Source organism: Centroberyx affinis, unplaced genomic scaffold (assembly GCF_046629955.1).
Source record: "Centroberyx affinis isolate AG114_WGS23_722 - 3 ecotype Tasmania unplaced genomic scaffold, CSIRO-AGI_Caff_v1 ptg001720l_1, whole genome shotgun sequence".
NCBI lineage: Eukaryota > Metazoa > Chordata > Actinopteri > Beryciformes > Berycidae > Centroberyx > Centroberyx affinis.
The window spans coordinates 104,981-120,988 of record NW_027280128.1 but is presented as its reverse complement, the minus strand read 5'-3'; the positions used below and the strand labels follow the sequence as shown (position 1 = coordinate 120,988).

The following is a 16,008-nucleotide window of genomic DNA, read 5'->3' as shown; positions in this document are numbered from 1 at the left end:
AGCTCTCTTAAAGCAGGGTTTGGACGATTATGTGCCATGGAGCCTGAGAATGAAAACATACACAGTCTGGAGCGTGAGACTATGCCTGTTTTCATTCCGACCAAAACTGCACCAGGTGACTTCACCAAAAAGTGACAGTGTCACGATGGGCACAAGGAAAAAGGGAAACCAGTAGAGCTCCCGCAACTTACTTTAAAAGCCTGTGTGTCAGCAGAGAAAGGGAAATGTTTGGTCGGAAGAAAGAGATATTTCTGATGACAATCACGTTTAACGTAATGTGACTAAAAAAGAAAAAGCACCTCCTTCGAGCCGGAATTGAACCAGCGACCTAAGGATAACTGCCACTGTCAACCTACAGTCCTCCGCTCTACCAGCTGAGCTATCGAAGGGTTGAGGGGAAAAAAGACACACCTTGCGCTCTACCACTCACGTTTGCCCCAACTATGGATAAGCTTTGGTTTTTCTGAGCAAATGTAGTGCCAGCCTGTCAGCTGTTGGCTTCAGTCCAAAGTATGTCTGCACATTTGACAGAAAATGTGAATCTTGATCCGAAGAACACACGCACCCAGAAAGTTCCCTGATGGTCTAGTGGTCAGGATTCGGCGCTCTCACCGCCGCGGCCCGGGTTCGATTCCCGGTCAGGGAAAGCTATTGTTAAGTCACCGACAGTGTAAGATCACTAGCGCCTCATCACTTTGTCCAACGCTCCTCACCAGTCTTACCAGCCCTGTGTCAAAGAGCAACAGCTCCCTTCAAGCAGGGGCCGGACAATTATGTGCCATGGAGCGTGAGACTATGCATGTTTTCGTTCCAACCAAACGCTACACCAGATGATGTCAGTGCCGAAGAACACACGCACCCAGAAAGTTCCCTGATGGTCTAGTGGTCAGGATTCGGCGCTCTCACCGCCGCGGCCCGGGTTCGATTCCCGGTCAGGGAAAGCTATTGTTAAGTCACCGACAGTGTAAGATCACTAGCGCCTCATCACTTTGTCCAACGCTCCTCACCACTCTTACCAGTCCTGTGTCAAAGAGCAACAGCTCCCTTCAAGCAGGGGCCGGACAATTATGTGCCATGGAGCGTGAGACTATGCATGTTTTCGTTCCAACCAAACGCTACACCACATGATGTCAGTGACTAGCACACGTGCGGCCAGAGAGGAGGAAGGCATCAGGGAAGTCACCTGCTGAATTGCGTGGTCGCAATGAAAACCTGCGTACGCTTGGCCCTCCATGGCGCATGGTTGCCCACCGCCGCCTTCAAGCTTTTCTTGCAGATCGAAGAGAGTTTGTACCGGAAAGGAAGCCACTGGTGATTGTAAGCGGTTGGATCCCAACTAAATGATAAGACACTTTGCAAAAACACCTCTGTGCTCCTGGCCGAGCCATCGTAGTAAGCTTGTTGGGGGCTTTGACAGAAATGAAAAAAACTTGCAAGCGGCAAAGGGTCTAGGAGTGCCCTGTGCCGTAGTGGAGTGGTGGTCAGGATTAAGTGCTCTCTCCCTGTCACCATCTGAGTTCAGATTTGATCGTGTCAGGCCAAAGAACGTCAAGTTTTGTCCTGGTGACCACTTGCGTACCGGACCAAAAGCAATAGTGTCACGATGGGCACAAGGAAAAAGGGAAACAAGTACAGCTCCCGCAACTTACTTTAAAAGCCTGCTTGTCAGCAGAGAAAGGGAAATGTTTGCTCGGAAGAAAGAGATACTTCTGATGACAATCACATTTAACGTAATGTGACTAAAAAAGAAAAAGCAACTCCTTCGAGCCGGAATTGAACCAGCGACCTAAGGATAACTGCCACTGTCAACCTACAGTCCTCCGCTCTACCAGCTGAGCTATCGAAGGGACCAGGAAGAACCACACACCTTGCGCTCCACCGCTCACGTTTGCCCCATAATACGGATAAGCTTTGGTTTTTCAGAACTAATGTAGCGCCACCCTGTCAGCTGTTCGCCTCAGTCCAAAGCATCTCTGCACATTTGACAGAAAATATGAATCTCGATCTGAAGAAGAGACACCCGGAAAGGTCCCTGATGGTCTAGTGGTCAGGATTCGGCGCTTTCACCGCCGCGGCCCGGGTTCGATTCCCGGTCAGGGAAAGCTATTCTTACGTCACCGACAGCGTAAGCTCACCGAGCCTCATCGCTTTGTCTGATGCTCCTCACCAGTCGTACCCATCCGGTGCTGAAGAGCAACAGCTCTCTTAAAGCAGGGTTTGGACGATTATGTGCCATGGAGCCTGAGAATGAAAACATACACAGTCTGGAGCGTGAGACTATGCCTGTTTTCATTCCGACCAAAACTGCACCAGGTGACTTCACCAAAAAGTGACAGTGTCACGATGGGCACAAGGAAAAAGGGAAACCAGTAGAGCTCCCGCAACTTACTTTAAAAGCCTGTGTGTCAGCAGAGAAAGGGAAATGTTTGGTCGGAAGAAAGAGATATTTCTGATGACAATCACGTTTAACGTAATGTGACTAAAAAAGAAAAAGCACCTCCTTCGAGCCGGAATTGAACCAGCGACCTAAGGATAACTGCCACTGTCAACCTACAGTCCTCCGCTCTACCAGCTGAGCTATCGAAGGGTTAAGGGGAAAAAAGACACACCTTGCGCTCTACCACTCACGTTTGCCCCAACTATGGATAAGCTTTGGTTTTTCTGAGCAAATGTAGTGCCAGCCTGTCAGCTGTTGGCTTCAGTCCAAAGTATGTCTGCACATTTGACAGAAAATGTGAATCTTGATCCGAAGAACACACGCACCCAGAAAGTTCCCTGATGGTCTAGTGGTCAGGATTCGGCGCTCTCACCGCCGCGGCCCGGGTTCGATTCCCGGTCAGGGAAAGCTATTGTTAAGTCACCGACAGTGTAAGATCACTAGCGCCTCATCACTTTGTCCAACGCTCCTCACCAGTCTTACCAGCCCTGTGTCAAAGAGCAACAGCTCCCTTCAAGCAGGGGCCGGACAATTATGTGCCATGGAGCGTGAGACTATGCATGTTTTCGTTCCAACCAAACGCTACACCAGATGATGTCAGTGCCGAAGAACACACGCACCCAGAAAGTTCCCTGATGGTCTAGTGGTCAGGATTCGGCGCTCTCACCGCCGCGGCCCGGGTTCGATTCCCGGTCAGGGAAAGCTATTGTTAAGTCACCGACAGTGTAAGATCACTAGCGCCTCATCACTTTGTCCAACGCTCCTCACCACTCTTACCAGTCCTGTGTCAAAGAGCAACAGCTCCCTTCAAGCAGGGGCCGGACAATTATGTGCCATGGAGCGTGAGACTATGCATGTTTTCGTTCCAACCAAACGCTACACCACATGATGTCAGTGACTAGCACACGTGCGGCCAGAGAGGAGGAAGGCATCAGGGAAGTCACCTGCTGAATTGCGTGGTCGCAATGAAAACCTGCGTACGCTTGGCCCTCCATGGCGCATGGTTGCCCACCGCCGCCTTCAAGCTTTTCTTGCAGATCGAAGAGAGTTTGTACCGGAAAGGAAGCCACTGGTGATTGTAAGCGGTTGGATCCCAACTAAATGATAAGACACTTTGCAAAAACACCTCTGTGCTCCTGGCGGAGCCATCGTAGTAAGCTTGTTGGGGGCTTTGACAGAAATGAAAAAAACTTGCAAGCGGCAAAGGGTCTAGGAGTGCCCTGTGCCGTAGTGGAGTGGTGGTCAGGATTAAGTGCTCTCTCCCTGTCACCATCTGAGTTCAGATTTGATCGTGTCAGGCCAAAGAACGTCAAGTTTTGTCCTGGTGACCACTTGCGTACCGGACCAAAAGCAATAGTGTCACGATGGGCACAAGGAAAAAGGGAAACAAGTACAGCTCCCGCAACTTACTTTAAAAGCCTGCTTGTCAGCAGAGAAAGGGAAATGTTTGGTCGGAAGAAAGAGATACTTCTGATGACAATCACATTTAACGTAATGTGACTAAAAAAGGAAAAGCAACTCCTTCGAGCCGGAATTGAACCAGCGACCTAAGGATAACTGCCACTGTCAACCTACAGTCCTCCGCTCTACCAGCTGAGCTATCGAAGGGACCAGGAAGAACCACACACCTTGCGCTCCACCGCTCACGTTTGCCCCATAATACGGATAAGCTTTGGTTTTTCAGAACTAATGTAGCGCCACTCTGTCAGCTGTTCGCCTCAGTCCAAAGCATCTCTGCACATTTGACAGAAAATATGAATCTCGATCTGAAGAAGAGACACCCGGAAAGGTCCCTGATGGTCTAGTGGTCAGGATTCGGCGCTTTCACCGCCGCGGCCCGGGTTCGATTCCCGGTCAGGGAAAGCTATTCTTACGTCACCGACAGCGTAAGGTCACCGAGCCTCATCGCTTTGTCTGATGCTCCTCACCAGTCGTACCCATCCGGTGCTGAAGAGCAACAGCTCTCTTAAAGCAGGGTTTGGACGATTATGTGCCATGGAGCCTGAGAATGAAAACATACACAGTCTGGAGCGTGAGACTATGCCTGTTTTCATTCCGACCAAAACTGCACCAGGTGACTTCACCAAAAAGTGACAGTGTCACGATGGGCACAAGGAAAAAGGGAAACCAGTAGAGCTCCCGCAACTTACTTTAAAAGCCTGTGTGTCAGCAGAGAAAGGGAAATGTTTGGTCGGAAGAAAGAGATATTTCTGATGACAATCACGTTTAACGTAATGTGACTAAAAAAGAAAAAGCACCTCCTTCGAGCCGGAATTGAACCAGCGACCTAAGGATAACTGCCACTGTCAACCTACAGTCCTCCGCTCTACCAGCTGAGCTATCGAAGGGTTGAGGGGAAAAAAGACACACCTTGCGCTCTACCACTCACGTTTGCCCCAACTATGGATAAGCTTTGGTTTTTCTGAGCAAATGTAGTGCCAGCCTGTCAGCTGTTGGCTTCAGTCCAAAGTATGTCTGCACATTTGACAGAAAATGTGAATCTTGATCCGAAGAACACACGCACCCAGAAAGTTCCCTGATGGTCTAGTGGTCAGGATTCGGCGCTCTCACCGCCGCGGCCCGGGTTCGATTCCCGGTCAGGGAAAGCTATTGTTAAGTCACCGACAGTGTAAGATCACTAGCGCCTCATCACTTTGTCCAACGCTCCTCACCAGTCTTACCAGCCCTGTGTCAAAGAGCAACAGCTCCCTTCAAGCAGGGGCCGGACAATTATGTGCCATGGAGCGTGAGACTATGCATGTTTTCGTTCCAACCAAACGCTACACCAGATGATGTCAGTGCCGAAGAACACACGCACCCAGAAAGTTCCCTGATGGTCTAGTGGTCAGGATTCGGCGCTCTCACCGCCGCGGCCCGGGTTCGATTCCCGGTCAGGGAAAGCTATTGTTAAGTCACCGACAGTGTAAGATCACTAGCGCCTCATCACTTTGTCCAACGCTCCTCACCACTCTTACCAGTCCTGTGTCAAAGAGCAACAGCTCCCTTCAAGCAGGGGCCGGACAATTATGTGCCATGGAGCGTGAGACTATGCATGTTTTCGTTCCAACCAAACGCTACACCACATGATGTCAGTGACTAGCACACGTGCGGCCAGAGAGGAGGAAGGCATCAGGGAAGTCACCTGCTGAATTGCGTGGTCGCAATCAAAACCTGCGTACGCTTGGCCCTCCATGGCGCATGGTTGCCCACCGCCGCCTTCAAGCTTTTCTTGCAGATCGAAGAGAGTTTGTACCGGAAAGGAAGCCACTGGTGATTGTAAGCGGTTGGATCCCAACTAAATGATAAGACACTTTGCAAAAACACCTCTGTGCTCCTGGCCGAGCCATCGTAGTAAGCTTGTTGGGGGCTTTGACAGAAATGAAAAAAACTTGCAAGCGGCAAAGGGTCTAGGAGTGCCCTGTGCCGTAGTGGAGTGGTGGTCAGGATTAAGTGCTCTCTCCCTGTCACCATCTGAGTTCAGATTTGATCGTGTCAGGCCAAAGAACGTCAAGTTTTGTCCTGGTGACCACTTGCGTACCGGACCAAAAGCAATAGTGTCACGATGGGCACAAGGAAAAAGGGAAACAAGTACAGCTCCCGCAACTTACTTTAAAAGCCTGCTTGTCAGCAGAGAAAGGGAAATGTTTGGTCGGAAGAAAGAGATACTTCTGATGACAATCACATTTAACGTAATGTGACTAAAAAAGAAAAAGCAACTCCTTCGAGCCGGAATTGAACCAGCGACCTAAGGATAACTGCCACTGTCAACCTACAGTCCTCCGCTCTACCAGCTGAGCTATCGAAGGGACCAGGAAGAACCACACACCTTGCGCTCCACCGCTCACGTTTGCCCCATAATACGGATAAGCTTTGGTTTTTCAGAACTAATGTAGCGCCACCCTGTCAGCTGTTCGCCTCAGTCCAAAGCATCTCTGCACATTTGACAGAAAATATGAATCTCGATCTGAAGAAGAGACACCCGGAAAGGTCCCTGATGGTCTAGTGGTCAGGATTCGGCGCTTTCACCGCCGCGGCCCGGGTTCGATTCCCGGTCAGGGAAAGCTATTCTTACGTCACCGACAGCGTAAGGTCACCGAGCCTCATCGCTTTGTCTGATGCTCCTCACCAGTCGTACCCATCCGGTGCTGAAGAGCAACAGCTCTCTTAAAGCAGGGTTTGGACGATTATGTGCCATGGAGCCTGAGAATGAAAACATACACAGTCTGGAGCGTGAGACTACGCCTGTTTTCATTCCGACCAAAACTGCACCAGGTGACTTCACCAAAAAGTGACAGTGTCACGATGGGCACAAGGAAAAAGGGAAACCAGTAGAGCTCCCGCAACTTACTTTAAAAGCCTGTGTGTCAGCAGAGAAAGGGAAATGTTTGGTCGGAAGAAAGAGATATTTCTGATGACAATCACGTTTAACGTAATGTGACTAAAAAAGAAAAAGCACCTCCTTCGAGCCGGAATTGAACCAGCGACCTAAGGATAACTGCCACTGTCAACCTACAGTCCTCCGCTCTACCAGCTGAGCTATCGAAGGGTTGAGGGGAAAAAAGACACACCTTGCGCTCTACCACTCACGTTTGCCCCAACTATGGATAAGCTTTGGTTTTTCTGAGCAAATGTAGTGCCAGCCTGTCAGCTGTTGGCTTCAGTCCAAAGTATGTCTGCACATTTGACAGAAAATGTGAATCTTGATCCGAAGAACACACGCACCCAGAAAGTTCCCTGATGGTCTAGTGGTCAGGATTCGGCGCTCTCACCGCCGCGGCCCGGGTTCGATTCCCGGTCAGGGAAAGCTATTGTTAAGTCACCGACAGTGTAAGATCACTAGCGCCTCATCACTTTGTCCAACGCTCCTCACCAGTCTTACCAGTCCTGTGTCAAAGAGCAACAGCTCCCTTCAAGCAGGGGCCGGACAATTATGTGCCATGGAGCGTGAGACTATGCATGTTTTCGTTCCAACCAAACGCTACACCAGATGATGTCAGTGCCGAAGAACACACGCACCCAGAAAGTTCCCTGATGGTCTAGTGGTCAGGATTCGGCGCTCTCACCGCCGCGGCCCGGGTTCGATTCCCGGTCAGGGAAAGCTATTGTTAAGTCACCGACAGTGTAAGATCACTAGCGCCTCATCACTTTGTCCAACGCTCCTCACCACTCTTACCAGTCCTGTGTCAAAGAGCAACAGCTCCCTTCAAGCAGGGGCCGGACAATTATGTGCCATGGAGCGTGAGACTATGCATGTTTTCGTTCCAACCAAACGCTACACCACATGATGTCAGTGACTAGCACACGTGCGGCCAGAGAGGAGGAAGGCATCAGGGAAGTCACCTGCTGAATTGCGTGGTCGCAATGAAAACCTGCGTACGCTTGGCCCTCCATGGCGCATGGTTGCCCACCGCCGCCTTCAAGCTTTTCTTGCAGATCGAAGAGAGTTTGTACCGGAAAGGAAGCCACTGGTGATTGTAAGCGGTTGGATCCCAACTAAATGATAAGACACTTTGCAAAAACACCTCTGTGCTCCTGGCCGAGCCATCGTAGTAAGCTTGTTGGGGGCTTTGACAGAAATGAAAAAAACTTGCAAGCGGCAAAGGGTCTAGGAGTGCCCTGTGCCGTAGTGGAGTGGTGGTCAGGATTAAGTGCTCTCTCCCTGTCACCATCTGAGTTCAGATTTGATCGTGTCAGGCCAAAGAACGTCAAGTTTTGTCCTGGTGACCACTTGCGTACCGGACCAAAAGCAATAGTGTCACGATGGGCACAAGGAAAAAGGGAAACAAGTACAGCTCCCGCAACTTACTTTAAAAGCCTGCTTGTCAGCAGAGAAAGGGAAATGTTTGGTCGGAAGAAAGAGATACTTCTGATGACAATCACATTTAACGTAATGTGACTAAAAAAGAAAAAGCAACTCCTTCGAGCCGGAATTGAACCAGCGACCTAAGGATAACTGCCACTGTCAACCTACAGTCCTCCGCTCTACCAGCTGAGCTATCGAAGGGACCAGGAAGAAGCACACACCTTGCGCTCCACCGCTCACGTTTGCCCCATAATACGGATAAGCTTTGGTTTTTCAGAACTAATGTAGCGCCACCCTGTCAGCTGTTCGCCTCAGTCCAAAGCATCGCTGCACATTTGACAGAAAATATGAATCTCGATCTGAAGAAGAGACACCCGGAAAGGTCCCTGATGGTCTAGTGGTCAGGATTCGGCGCTTTCACCGCCGCGGCCCGGGTTCGATTCCCGGTCAGGGAAAGCTATTCTTACGTCACCGACAGCGTAAGGTCACCGAGCCTCATCGCTTTGTCTGATGCTCCTCACCAGTCGTACCCATCCGGTGCTGAAGAGCAACAGCTCTCTTAAAGCAGGGTTTGGACGATTATGTGCCATGGAGCCTGAGAATGAAAACATACACAGTCTGGAGCGTGAGACTATGCCTGTTTTCATTCCGACCAAAACTGCACCAGGTGACTTCACCAAAAAGTGACAGTGTCACGATGGGCACAAGGAAAAAGGGAAACCAGTAGAGCTCCCGCAACTTACTTTAAAAGCCTGTGTGTCAGCAGAGAAAGGGAAATGTTTGGTCGGAAGAAAGAGATATTTCTGATGACAATCACGTTTAACGTAATGTGACTAAAAAAGAAAAAGCACCTCCTTCGAGCCGGAATTGAACCAGCGACCTAAGGATAACTGCCACTGTCAACCTACAGTCCTCCGCTCTACCAGCTGAGCTATCGAAGGGTTGAGGGGAAAAAAGACACACCTTGCGCTCTACCACTCACGTTTGCCCCAACTATGGATAAGCTTTGGTTTTTCTGAGCAAATGTAGTGCCAGCCTGTCAGCTGTTGGCTTCAGTCCAAAGTATGTCTGCACATTTGACAGAAAATGTGAATCTTGATCCGAAGAACACACGCACCCAGAAAGTTCCCTGATGGTCTAGTGGTCAGGATTCGGCGCTCTCACCGCCGCGGCCCGGGTTCGATTCCCGGTCAGGGAAAGCTATTGTTAAGTCACCGACAGTGTAAGATCACTAGCGCCTCATCACTTTGTCCAACGCTCCTCACCAGTCTTACCAGCCCTGTGTCAAAGAGCAACAGCTCCCTTCAAGCAGGGGCCGGACAATTATGTGCCATGGAGCGTGAGACTATGCATGTTTTCGTTCCAACCAAACGCTACACCACATGATGTCAGTGACTAGCACACGTGCGGCCAGAGAGGAGGAAGGCATCAGGGAAGTCACCTGCTGAATTGCGTGGTCGCAATGAAAACCTGCGTACGCTTGGCCCTCCATGGCGCATGGTTGCCCACCGCCGCCTTCAAGCTTTTCTTGCAGATCGAAGAGAGTTTGTACCGGAAAGGAAGCCACTGGTGATTGTAAGCGGTTGGATCCCAACTAAATGATAAGACACTTTGCAAAAACACCTCTGTGCTCCTGGCCGAGCCATCGTAGTAAGCTTGTTGGGGGCTTTGACAGAAATGAAAAAAACTTGCAAGCGGCAAAGGGTCTAGGAGTGCCCTGTGCCGTAGTGGAGTGGTGGTCAGGATTAAGTGCTCTCTCCCTGTCACCATCTGAGTTCAGATTTGATCGTGTCAGGCCAAAGAACGTCAAGTTTTGTCCTGGTGACCACTTGCGTACCGGACCAAAAGCAATAGTGTCACGATGGGCACAAGGAAAAAGGGAAACAAGTACAGCTCCCGCAACTTACTTTAAAAGCCTGCTTGTCAGCAGAGAAAGGGAAATGTTTGGTCGGAAGAAAGAGATACTTCTGATGACAATCACATTTAACGTAATGTGACTAAAAAAGAAAAAGCAACTCCTTCGAGCCGGAATTGAACCAGCGACCTAAGGATAACTGCCACTGTCAACCTACAGTCCTCCGCTCTACCAGCTGAGCTATCGAAGGGACCAGGAAGAAGCACACACCTTGCGCTCCACCGCTCACGTTTGCCCCATAATACGGATAAGCTTTGGTTTTTCAGAACTAATGTAGCGCCACCCTGTCAGCTGTTCGCCTCAGTCCAAAGCATCTCTGCACATTTGACAGAAAATATGAATCTCGATCTGAAGAAGAGACACCCGGAAAGGTCCCTGATGGTCTAGTGGTCAGGATTCGGCGCTTTCACCGCCGCGGCCCGGGTTCGATTCCCGGTCAGGGAAAGCTATTCTTACGTCACCGACAGCGTAAGGTCACCGAGCCTCATCGCTTTGTCTGATGCTCCTCACCAGTCGTACCCATCCGGTGCTGAAGAGCAACAGCTCTCTTAAAGCAGGGTTTGGACGATTATGTGCCATGGAGCCTGAGAATGAAAACATACACAGTCTGGAGCGTGAGACTATGCCTGTTTTCATTCCGACCAAAACTGCACCAGGTGACTTCACCAAAAAGTGACAGTGTCACGATGGGCACAAGGAAAAAGGGAAACCAGTAGAGCTCCCGCAACTTACTTTAAAAGCCTGTGTGTCAGCAGAGAAAGGGAAATGTTTGGTCGGAAGAAAGAGATATTTCTGATGACAATCACGTTTAACGTAATGTGACTAAAAAAGAAAAAGCACCTCCTTCGAGCCGGAATTGAACCAGCGACCTAAGGATAACTGCCACTGTCAACCTACAGTCCTCCGCTCTACCAGCTGAGCTATCGAAGGGTTGAGGGGAAAAAAGACACACCTTGCGCTCTACCACTCACGTTTGCCCCAACTATGGATAAGCTTTGGTTTTTCTGAGCAAATGTAGTGCCAGCCTGTCAGCTGTTGGCTTCAGTCCAAAGTATGTCTGCACATTTGACAGAAAATGTGAATCTTGATCCGAAGAACACACGCACCCAGAAAGTTCCCTGATGGTCTAGTGGTCAGGATTCGGCGCTCTCACCGCCGCGGCCCGGGTTCGATTCCCGGTCAGGGAAAGCTATTGTTAAGTCACCGACAGTGTAAGATCACTAGCGCCTCATCACTTTGTCCAACGCTCCTCACCAGTCTTACCAGCCCTGTGTCAAAGAGCAACAGCTCCCTTCAAGCAGGGGCCGGACAATTATGTGCCATGGAGCGTGAGACTATGCATGTTTTCGTTCCAACCAAACGCTACACCAGATGATGTCAGTGCCGAAGAACACACGCACCCAGAAAGTTCCCTGATGGTCTAGTGGTCAGGATTCGGCGCTCTCACCGCCGCGGCCCGGGTTCGATTCCCGGTCAGGGAAAGCTATTGTTAAGTCACCGACAGTGTAAGATCACTAGCGCCTCATCACTTTGTCCAACGCTCCTCACCACTCTTACCAGTCCTGTGTCAAAGAGCAACAGCTCCCTTCAAGCAGGGGCCGGACAATTATGTGCCATGGAGCGTGAGACTATGCATGTTTTCGTTCCAACCAAACGCTACACCACATGATGTCAGTGACTAGCACACGTGCGGCCAGAGAGGAGGAAGGCATCAGGGAAGTCACCTGCTGAATTGCGTGGTCGCAATGAAAACCTGCGTACGCTTGGCCCTCCATGGCGCATGGTTGCCCACCGCCGCCTTCAAGCTTTTCTTGCAGATCGAAGAGAGTTTGTACCGGAAAGGAAGCCACTGGTGATTGTAAGCGGTTGGATCCCAACTAAATGATAAGACACTTTGCAAAAACACCTCTGTGCTCCTGGCCGAGCCATCGTAGTAAGCTTGTTGGGGGCTTTGACAGAAATGAAAAAAACTTGCAAGCGGCAAAGGGTCTAGGAGTGCCCTGTGCCGTAGTGGAGTGGTGGTCAGGATTAAGTGCTCTCTCCCTGTCACCATCTGAGTTCAGATTTGATCGTGTCAGGCCAAAGAACGTCAAGTTTTGTCCTGGTGACCACTTGCGTACCGGACCAAAAGCAATAGTGTCACGATGGGCACAAGGAAAAAGGGAAACAAGTACAGCTCCCGCAACTTACTTTAAAAGCCTGCTTGTCAGCAGAGAAAGGGAAATGTTTGGTCGGAAGAAAGAGATACTTCTGATGACAATCACATTTAACGTAATGTGACTAAAAAAGAAAAAGCAACTCCTTCGAGCCGGAATTGAACCAGCGACCTAAGGATAACTGCCACTGTCAACCTACAGTCCTCCGCTCTACCAGCTGAGCTATCGAAGGGACCAGGAAGAAGCACACACCTTGCGCTCCACCGCTCACGTTTGCCCCATAATACGGATAAGCTTTGGTTTTTCAGAACTAATGTAGCGCCACCCTGTCAGCTGTTCGCCTCAGTCCAAAGCATCTCTGCACATTTGACAGAAAATATGAATCTCGATCTGAAGAAGAGACACCCGGAAAGGTCCCTGATGGTCTAGTGGTCAGGATTCGGCGCTTTCACCGCCGCGGCCCGGGTTCGATTCCCGGTCAGGGAAAGCTATTCTTACGTCACCGACAGCGTAAGGTCACCGAGCCTCATCGCTTTGTCTGATGCTCCTCACCAGTCGTACCCATCCGGTGCTGAAGAGCAACAGCTCTCTTAAAGCAGGGTTTGGACGATTATGTGCCATGGAGCCTGAGAATGAAAACATACACAGTCTGGAGCGTGAGACTATGCCTGTTTTCATTCCGACCAAAACTGCACCAGGTGACTTCACCAAAAAGTGACAGTGTCACGATGGGCACAAGGAAAAAGGGAAACCAGTAGAGCTCCCGCAACTTACTTTAAAAGCCTGTGTGTCAGCAGAGAAAGGGAAATGTTTGGTCGGAAGAAAGAGATATTTCTGATGACAATCACGTTTAACGTAATGTGACTAAAAAAGAAAAAGCACCTCCTTCGAGCCGGAATTGAACCAGCGACCTAAGGATAACTGCCACTGTCAACCTACAGTCCTCCGCTCTACCAGCTGAGCTATCGAAGGGTTGAGGGGAAAAAAGACACACCTTGCGCTCTACCACTCACGTTTGCCCCAACTATGGATAAGCTTTGGTTTTTCTGAGCAAATGTAGTGCCAGCCTGTCAGCTGTTGGCTTCAGTCCAAAGTATGTCTGCACATTTGACAGAAAATGTGAATCTTGATCCGAAGAACACACGCACCCAGAAAGTTCCCTGATGGTCTAGTGGTCAGGATTCGGCGCTCTCACCGCCGCGGCCCGGGTTCGATTCCCGGTCAGGGAAAGCTATTGTTAAGTCACCGACAGTGTAAGATCACTAGCGCCTCATCACTTTGTCCAACGCTCCTCACCAGTCTTACCAGTCCTGTGTCAAAGAGCAACAGCTCCCTTCAAGCAGGGGCCGGACAATTATGTGCCATGGAGCGTGAGACTATGCATGTTTTCGTTCCAACCAAACGCTACACCAGATGATGTCAGTGCCGAAGAACACACGCACCCAGAAAGTTCCCTGATGGTCTAGTGGTCAGGATTCGGCGCTCTCACCGCCGCGGCCGGGGTTCGATTCCCGGTCAGGGAAAGCTATTGTTAAGTCACCGACAGTGTAAGATCACTAGCGCCTCATCACTTTGTCCAACGCTCCTCACCACTCTTACCAGTCCTGTGTCAAAGAGCAACAGCTCCCTTCAAGCAGGGGCCGGACAATTATGTGCCATGGAGCGTGAGACTATGCATGTTTTCGTTCCAACCAAACGCTACACCACATGATGTCAGTGACTAGCACACGTGCGGCCAGAGAGGAGGAAGGCATCAGGGAAGTCACCTGCTGAATTGCGTGGTCGCAATGAAAACCTGCGTACGCTTGGCCCTCCATGGCGCATGGTTGCCCACCGCCGCCTTCAAGCTTTTCTTGCAGATCGAAGAGAGTTTGTACCGGAAAGGAAGCCACTGGTGATTGTAAGCGGTTGGATCCCAACTAAATGATAAGACACTTTGCAAAAACACCTCTGTGCTCCTGGCCGAGCCATCGTAGTAAGCTTGTTGGGGGCTTTGACAGAAATGAAAAAAACTTGCAAGCGGCAAAGGGTCTAGGAGTGCCCTGTGCCGTAGTGGAGTGGTGGTCAGGATTAAGTGCTCTCTCCCTGTCACCATCTGAGTTCAGATTTGATCGTGTCAGGCCAAAGAACGTCAAGTTTTGTCCTGGTGACCACTTGCGTACCGGACCAAAAGCAATAGTGTCACGATGGGCACAAGGAAAAAGGGAAACAAGTACAGCTCCCGCAACTTACTTTAAAAGCCTGCTTGTCAGCAGAGAAAGGGAAATGTTTGGTCGGAAGAAAGAGATACTTCTGATGACAATCACATTTAACGTAATGTGACTAAAAAAGAAAAAGCAACTCCTTCGAGCCGGAATTGAACCAGCGACCTAAGGATAACTGCCACTGTCAACCTACAGTCCTCCGCTCTACCAGCTGAGCTATCGAAGGGACCAGGAAGAAGCACACACCTTGCGCTCCACCGCTCACGTTTGCCCCATAATACGGATAAGCTTTGGTTTTTCAGAACTAATGTAGCGCCACCCTGTCAGCTGTTCGCCTCAGTCCAAAGCATCTCTGCACATTTGACAGAAAATATGAATCTCGATCTGAAGAAGAGACACCCGGAAAGGTCCCTGATGGTCTAGTGGTCAGGATTCGGCGCTTTCACCGCCGCGGCCCGGGTTCGATTCCCGGTCAGGGAAAGCTATTCTTACGTCACCGACAGCGTAAGGTCACCGAGCCTCATCGCTTTGTCTGATGCTCCTCACCAGTCGTACCCATCCGGTGCTGAAGAGCAACAGCTCTCTTAAAGCAGGGTTTGGACGATTATGTGCCATGGAGCCTGAGAATGAAAACATACACAGTCTGGAGCGTGAGACTACGCCTGTTTTCATTCCGACCAAAACTGCACCAGGTGACTTCACCAAAAAGTGACAGTGTCACGATGGGCACAAGGAAAAAGGGAAACCAGTAGAGCTCCCGCAACTTACTTTAAAAGCCTGTGTGTCAGCAGAGAAAGGGAAATGTTTGGTCGGAAGAAAGAGATATTTCTGATGACAATCACGTTTAACGTAATGTGACTAAAAAAGAAAAAGCACCTCCTTCGAGCCGGAATTGAACCAGCGACCTAAGGATAACTGCCACTGTCAACCTACAGTCCTCCGCTCTACCAGCTGAGCTATCGAAGGGTTGAGGGGAAAAAAGACACACCTTGCGCTCTACCACTCACGTTTGCCCCAACTATGGATAAGCTTTGGTTTTTCTGAGCAAATGTAGTGCCAGCCTGTCAGCTGTTGGCTTCAGTCCAAAGTATGTCTGCACATTTGACAGAAAATGTGAATCTTGATCCGAAGAACACACGCACCCAGAAAGTTCCCTGATGGTCTAGTGGTCAGGATTCGGCGCTCTCACCGCCGCGGCCGGGGTTCGATTCCCGGTCAGGGAAAGCTATTGTTAAGTCACCGACAGTGTAAGATCACTAGCGCCTCATCACTTTGTCCAACGCTCCTCACCACTCTTACCAGTCCTGTGTCAAAGAGCAACAGCTCCCTTCAAGCAGGGGCCGGACAATTATGTGCCATGGAGCGTGAGACTATGCATGTTTTCGTTCCAACCAAACGCTACACCACATGATGTCAGTGACTAGCACACGTGCGGCCAGAGAGGAGGAAGGCATCAGGGAAGTCACCTGCTGAATTGCGTGGTCGCAATGAAA

At 50.2% G+C, this 16,008-nt stretch overlaps 36 non-coding genes across 36 annotated transcripts; 21 read left to right on the top strand and 15 right to left on the bottom strand.

Annotated features, from left to right (window-relative positions):
* Nucleotides 1-300: 300 nt before the first annotated feature.
* On the bottom strand, nucleotides 301-389 carry trnay-gua (transfer RNA tyrosine (anticodon GUA)). Its single transcript is given in 2 exon segments — nucleotides 301-336; nucleotides 353-389. It is a non-coding gene; the product is annotated as a tRNA-Tyr (tRNA).
* Nucleotides 390-574: 185 nt separating this feature from the next.
* trnae-cuc (transfer RNA glutamic acid (anticodon CUC)) lies at nucleotides 575-646 on the top strand. The gene has a single exon. It is a non-coding gene; the product is annotated as a tRNA-Glu (tRNA).
* Nucleotides 647-868: 222 nt separating this feature from the next.
* On the top strand, nucleotides 869-940 carry trnae-cuc (transfer RNA glutamic acid (anticodon CUC)). Its single transcript has one exon. It is a non-coding gene; the product is annotated as a tRNA-Glu (tRNA).
* An 818-nt stretch (nucleotides 941-1,758) lies between these two features.
* trnay-gua (transfer RNA tyrosine (anticodon GUA)) lies at nucleotides 1,759-1,847 on the bottom strand. Its single transcript is given in 2 exon segments — nucleotides 1,759-1,794; nucleotides 1,811-1,847. It is a non-coding gene; the product is annotated as a tRNA-Tyr (tRNA).
* A 182-nt stretch (nucleotides 1,848-2,029) lies between these two features.
* Nucleotides 2,030-2,101, top strand: trnae-uuc (transfer RNA glutamic acid (anticodon UUC)). Its single transcript has one exon. It is a non-coding gene; the product is annotated as a tRNA-Glu (tRNA).
* Nucleotides 2,102-2,498: 397 nt separating this feature from the next.
* Nucleotides 2,499-2,587, bottom strand: trnay-gua (transfer RNA tyrosine (anticodon GUA)). Its single transcript is given in 2 exon segments — nucleotides 2,499-2,534; nucleotides 2,551-2,587. It is a non-coding gene; the product is annotated as a tRNA-Tyr (tRNA).
* A 185-nt stretch (nucleotides 2,588-2,772) lies between these two features.
* Nucleotides 2,773-2,844, top strand: trnae-cuc (transfer RNA glutamic acid (anticodon CUC)). Its single transcript has one exon. It is a non-coding gene; the product is annotated as a tRNA-Glu (tRNA).
* A 222-nt stretch (nucleotides 2,845-3,066) lies between these two features.
* trnae-cuc (transfer RNA glutamic acid (anticodon CUC)) lies at nucleotides 3,067-3,138 on the top strand. Its single transcript has one exon. It is a non-coding gene; the product is annotated as a tRNA-Glu (tRNA).
* An 818-nt stretch (nucleotides 3,139-3,956) lies between these two features.
* Nucleotides 3,957-4,045, bottom strand: trnay-gua (transfer RNA tyrosine (anticodon GUA)). Its single transcript is given in 2 exon segments — nucleotides 3,957-3,992; nucleotides 4,009-4,045. It is a non-coding gene; the product is annotated as a tRNA-Tyr (tRNA).
* A 182-nt stretch (nucleotides 4,046-4,227) lies between these two features.
* Nucleotides 4,228-4,299, top strand: trnae-uuc (transfer RNA glutamic acid (anticodon UUC)). Its single transcript has one exon. It is a non-coding gene; the product is annotated as a tRNA-Glu (tRNA).
* A 397-nt stretch (nucleotides 4,300-4,696) lies between these two features.
* trnay-gua (transfer RNA tyrosine (anticodon GUA)) lies at nucleotides 4,697-4,785 on the bottom strand. The gene is given in 2 exon segments: nucleotides 4,697-4,732; nucleotides 4,749-4,785. It is a non-coding gene; the product is annotated as a tRNA-Tyr (tRNA).
* A 185-nt stretch (nucleotides 4,786-4,970) lies between these two features.
* trnae-cuc (transfer RNA glutamic acid (anticodon CUC)) lies at nucleotides 4,971-5,042 on the top strand. The gene has a single exon. It is a non-coding gene; the product is annotated as a tRNA-Glu (tRNA).
* A 222-nt stretch (nucleotides 5,043-5,264) lies between these two features.
* trnae-cuc (transfer RNA glutamic acid (anticodon CUC)) lies at nucleotides 5,265-5,336 on the top strand. Its single transcript has one exon. It is a non-coding gene; the product is annotated as a tRNA-Glu (tRNA).
* Nucleotides 5,337-6,154: 818 nt separating this feature from the next.
* trnay-gua (transfer RNA tyrosine (anticodon GUA)) lies at nucleotides 6,155-6,243 on the bottom strand. Its single transcript is given in 2 exon segments — nucleotides 6,155-6,190; nucleotides 6,207-6,243. It is a non-coding gene; the product is annotated as a tRNA-Tyr (tRNA).
* Nucleotides 6,244-6,425: 182 nt separating this feature from the next.
* Nucleotides 6,426-6,497, top strand: trnae-uuc (transfer RNA glutamic acid (anticodon UUC)). The gene has a single exon. It is a non-coding gene; the product is annotated as a tRNA-Glu (tRNA).
* A 397-nt stretch (nucleotides 6,498-6,894) lies between these two features.
* On the bottom strand, nucleotides 6,895-6,983 carry trnay-gua (transfer RNA tyrosine (anticodon GUA)). The gene is given in 2 exon segments: nucleotides 6,895-6,930; nucleotides 6,947-6,983. It is a non-coding gene; the product is annotated as a tRNA-Tyr (tRNA).
* A 185-nt stretch (nucleotides 6,984-7,168) lies between these two features.
* On the top strand, nucleotides 7,169-7,240 carry trnae-cuc (transfer RNA glutamic acid (anticodon CUC)). The gene has a single exon. It is a non-coding gene; the product is annotated as a tRNA-Glu (tRNA).
* Nucleotides 7,241-7,462: 222 nt separating this feature from the next.
* On the top strand, nucleotides 7,463-7,534 carry trnae-cuc (transfer RNA glutamic acid (anticodon CUC)). Its single transcript has one exon. It is a non-coding gene; the product is annotated as a tRNA-Glu (tRNA).
* Nucleotides 7,535-8,352: 818 nt separating this feature from the next.
* Nucleotides 8,353-8,441, bottom strand: trnay-gua (transfer RNA tyrosine (anticodon GUA)). The gene is given in 2 exon segments: nucleotides 8,353-8,388; nucleotides 8,405-8,441. It is a non-coding gene; the product is annotated as a tRNA-Tyr (tRNA).
* A 182-nt stretch (nucleotides 8,442-8,623) lies between these two features.
* On the top strand, nucleotides 8,624-8,695 carry trnae-uuc (transfer RNA glutamic acid (anticodon UUC)). The gene has a single exon. It is a non-coding gene; the product is annotated as a tRNA-Glu (tRNA).
* Nucleotides 8,696-9,092: 397 nt separating this feature from the next.
* Nucleotides 9,093-9,181, bottom strand: trnay-gua (transfer RNA tyrosine (anticodon GUA)). The gene is given in 2 exon segments: nucleotides 9,093-9,128; nucleotides 9,145-9,181. It is a non-coding gene; the product is annotated as a tRNA-Tyr (tRNA).
* Nucleotides 9,182-9,366: 185 nt separating this feature from the next.
* On the top strand, nucleotides 9,367-9,438 carry trnae-cuc (transfer RNA glutamic acid (anticodon CUC)). The gene has a single exon. It is a non-coding gene; the product is annotated as a tRNA-Glu (tRNA).
* Nucleotides 9,439-10,256: 818 nt separating this feature from the next.
* trnay-gua (transfer RNA tyrosine (anticodon GUA)) lies at nucleotides 10,257-10,345 on the bottom strand. Its single transcript is given in 2 exon segments — nucleotides 10,257-10,292; nucleotides 10,309-10,345. It is a non-coding gene; the product is annotated as a tRNA-Tyr (tRNA).
* Nucleotides 10,346-10,527: 182 nt separating this feature from the next.
* On the top strand, nucleotides 10,528-10,599 carry trnae-uuc (transfer RNA glutamic acid (anticodon UUC)). The gene has a single exon. It is a non-coding gene; the product is annotated as a tRNA-Glu (tRNA).
* Nucleotides 10,600-10,996: 397 nt separating this feature from the next.
* On the bottom strand, nucleotides 10,997-11,085 carry trnay-gua (transfer RNA tyrosine (anticodon GUA)). The gene is given in 2 exon segments: nucleotides 10,997-11,032; nucleotides 11,049-11,085. It is a non-coding gene; the product is annotated as a tRNA-Tyr (tRNA).
* Nucleotides 11,086-11,270: 185 nt separating this feature from the next.
* Nucleotides 11,271-11,342, top strand: trnae-cuc (transfer RNA glutamic acid (anticodon CUC)). Its single transcript has one exon. It is a non-coding gene; the product is annotated as a tRNA-Glu (tRNA).
* Nucleotides 11,343-11,564: 222 nt separating this feature from the next.
* Nucleotides 11,565-11,636, top strand: trnae-cuc (transfer RNA glutamic acid (anticodon CUC)). Its single transcript has one exon. It is a non-coding gene; the product is annotated as a tRNA-Glu (tRNA).
* Nucleotides 11,637-12,454: 818 nt separating this feature from the next.
* Nucleotides 12,455-12,543, bottom strand: trnay-gua (transfer RNA tyrosine (anticodon GUA)). Its single transcript is given in 2 exon segments — nucleotides 12,455-12,490; nucleotides 12,507-12,543. It is a non-coding gene; the product is annotated as a tRNA-Tyr (tRNA).
* Nucleotides 12,544-12,725: 182 nt separating this feature from the next.
* On the top strand, nucleotides 12,726-12,797 carry trnae-uuc (transfer RNA glutamic acid (anticodon UUC)). Its single transcript has one exon. It is a non-coding gene; the product is annotated as a tRNA-Glu (tRNA).
* A 397-nt stretch (nucleotides 12,798-13,194) lies between these two features.
* Nucleotides 13,195-13,283, bottom strand: trnay-gua (transfer RNA tyrosine (anticodon GUA)). The gene is given in 2 exon segments: nucleotides 13,195-13,230; nucleotides 13,247-13,283. It is a non-coding gene; the product is annotated as a tRNA-Tyr (tRNA).
* Nucleotides 13,284-13,468: 185 nt separating this feature from the next.
* trnae-cuc (transfer RNA glutamic acid (anticodon CUC)) lies at nucleotides 13,469-13,540 on the top strand. Its single transcript has one exon. It is a non-coding gene; the product is annotated as a tRNA-Glu (tRNA).
* Nucleotides 13,541-13,762: 222 nt separating this feature from the next.
* Nucleotides 13,763-13,834, top strand: trnae-cuc (transfer RNA glutamic acid (anticodon CUC)). Its single transcript has one exon. It is a non-coding gene; the product is annotated as a tRNA-Glu (tRNA).
* An 818-nt stretch (nucleotides 13,835-14,652) lies between these two features.
* trnay-gua (transfer RNA tyrosine (anticodon GUA)) lies at nucleotides 14,653-14,741 on the bottom strand. The gene is given in 2 exon segments: nucleotides 14,653-14,688; nucleotides 14,705-14,741. It is a non-coding gene; the product is annotated as a tRNA-Tyr (tRNA).
* A 182-nt stretch (nucleotides 14,742-14,923) lies between these two features.
* trnae-uuc (transfer RNA glutamic acid (anticodon UUC)) lies at nucleotides 14,924-14,995 on the top strand. The gene has a single exon. It is a non-coding gene; the product is annotated as a tRNA-Glu (tRNA).
* A 397-nt stretch (nucleotides 14,996-15,392) lies between these two features.
* On the bottom strand, nucleotides 15,393-15,481 carry trnay-gua (transfer RNA tyrosine (anticodon GUA)). The gene is given in 2 exon segments: nucleotides 15,393-15,428; nucleotides 15,445-15,481. It is a non-coding gene; the product is annotated as a tRNA-Tyr (tRNA).
* A 185-nt stretch (nucleotides 15,482-15,666) lies between these two features.
* trnae-cuc (transfer RNA glutamic acid (anticodon CUC)) lies at nucleotides 15,667-15,738 on the top strand. Its single transcript has one exon. It is a non-coding gene; the product is annotated as a tRNA-Glu (tRNA).
* Nucleotides 15,739-16,008: the final 270 nt, after the last annotated feature.